The 2,500-nt window shown below is 40.6% G+C and overlaps 1 pseudogene; it reads left to right on the forward strand.

Annotated features, from left to right (window-relative positions):
- Positions 1-243: 243 nt before the first annotated feature.
- LOC138042362 (uncharacterized) overlaps positions 244-2,500 on the forward strand; it is a 7,958-nt pseudogene continuing 5,701 nt past the window's right edge.

The following is a 2,500-nucleotide window of genomic DNA, read 5'->3' on the forward strand; positions in this document are numbered from 1 at the left end:
AAATTACCAAATGCCAACTTTTGCCAACGTGTCGGTTTCAATCATTTTTCCTCCATCTTGAATTTCTGACTTGCCACAACAAAGAATAGCCCATTTCCGAGTTTTCACGTTGCTGAAGACTGGTCCCGAATTTGGACGTAAAAGCGAGGCTTCGTGCAAAGTCAGGCTTGGCGGCGCGAAAATTAAAAGAGATCGATGGTTTTTCTATCCCTAATCGAATGAATCTAATGTTTTATTGACAATATGGTTTACTGTTCAGTTGCCTGCTGTAGTAACGGAAATCACAATCGAAAGGATCTCTCGTATTTTACTTTTCCTTCGGACAAGAGAGTTGGGACCTGGATTAAATTTTGTCGCCGAGCGGACAAAAAGTTTGCAGAGGAAGCAGCGAAGGCGAAGACGGGAAAGGCCAACAACTTGCGCATTTGCAGTGCTCATTTTTCCCCTGAAGCCTACAGAAAAACTTTGAATGGCAGACGGGAAACACACGACACTGCCCTGCCGACTTTGTTTCGTCCAAAGCATGATTGCACGCCGAGAAGTGCTCGTTACGAGAAGTCAAGTAAAAGGAGGCGGCTCGAGACCAACGACGAAAATAATGCGTGCTTAGCAAACCAGCTTCCACTAGGTGCTACAGATAGTGAAAATTTAACACATGTTAATTATTCTTACGCCGATTTCTCTAACGTTGAGCATGACCATCCGTACTGTTTATCACCGGAAAACGATCTAACTCCAAAACGATTGTTTGGAAATCCTGAACCCGAGAAGGTAAAGTCAGTGGGTTGCCAGACTGACATAAGCCCATCTGGTTTTGAGAAACTTGAGAACGAACTAAAAAGCCTCAGAAAAAGGTTAGCAGACAAAAAAACACTGAAACGTGACTTATTTATGGATGATGTGCTAAAAAATGACGATTCAGTGAAGTTTTACACGGGAATTCCTTCGCTGGGATGCTTCAATTTAATTTCAGAACTGCTCACACCGCAAGCTGAAAAGCTCAAATATTGGGACAAAAACAAGGATAAACAAATGAAATACCAGACGGCACCCAACAGCAAACCTGGACCTAAAAGAGGTCTAACACTCAAGGAAGAATTAATTATAACTCTTGTAAGACTGAGACTTGGGTTGATGGGAAGACAGTTGGCTGATATTTTTTCTGTTTCCCAGTCACGGCTCAGCAGGATCTTTACAACATGGTTTGCTTTCTTGCAACAGTATAGAAAGAGGAAGTAGTTCTCTGGCCAAGCCAAGAGGAAGTGAAACGTAATCTTCCTCGATCATTTAGCAAGTACCCAAATACAAGAATAATAATTGACTACACTGCAATGTACATAGAGAAGCCCACCTCCCCTTACGCTCAAAGAGGAAGGAACATAATACAATAAAAGCTCTTGTTGGGATCACCCCTTCTGGCTATTTCAGCTTTCTTTCAAAATTTGGACGGGAAGTACCAGTGACAGAAAAATCACCCAGGAAAGTGAACTTACAGATCTGCTAGAGGAGGGAGATTCAGTAATGGCTGACAGGGGGTTCAACATTCGAGACATCCTTACTAAAAGGAAAGTCTACCTTAACATAACCCCCTTTTCAAAGATAGGTAACAATTTCACTTAATCTTCCACTAATCAATAGGATTTCTGGAAGTTCAAAAATTGATAACAATAAAACAGGTTCAAAAATCCTTATTGGATCACCATGAGACATAATTATTCTTACTAACCATTAGCGTATTCTCTTTTTTCACGCATCCCACAATGCTTCGCGCCTTGGGGGGTAAAGAGAAGTTTTTCATTTGGTTTCGTGTTGCAGTGCTGCGTACGAACATGGGGAAAAATGATTTCTGTAGCGCCCCTGGTTGTTCTGATACTAGAAAAAAGAAAGGAGAATTGCAGTTTTATCGTATTCCAAAGGATATTAACCGAAGAAAGGTTTGGTTGAAGAGAATCCGAAGAAAGAACTTCTCGCCGACTGACAACACGCGGCTCTGCTCCGTGCATTTCTTTGGAGGTCAGAAATCTGATGAAATTGACAGTGTATCCTACAATCGATTAAAGAGACAAACGCAACTAGATTTATTTTGACAACGTTTCGACATCGTCCAATGTCATCGTCAGGCAATGAATTTTAATCGGATGAAGCATAACTTATAGTACAAGAACAATAGAATACTATATGCTATTAATAGTACGCTAACAATAAATGTGAAATCTAAGTAAATAGTTTTGCCCTGACAGAGTCTGACTGCACATTAAGTGATGGTTTTAATTCTTTGATGTAGAACATCTCATGAATTAAGCAATCAAATTTCGATGCGCAATCTACCAGCAATAATAATAAAAACACCATTAGAATCGCCTTGCCATTTATTGACCAAAAACCAGCCGATATTGTGAAGCGCCAACTTACTCAGCTAAATAAGAAACTGGATATAGATCTACAGCCAGTTTTTGTCAGCCGCAAGCTCGAGGATGTCCTTAAATTCCGTGAGCCCAAA

Source organism: Montipora capricornis, chromosome 3, assembly GCF_036669925.1.
Source record: "Montipora capricornis isolate CH-2021 chromosome 3, ASM3666992v2, whole genome shotgun sequence".
NCBI classification, from domain to species: Eukaryota; Metazoa; Cnidaria; class Anthozoa; order Scleractinia; family Acroporidae; genus Montipora; species Montipora capricornis.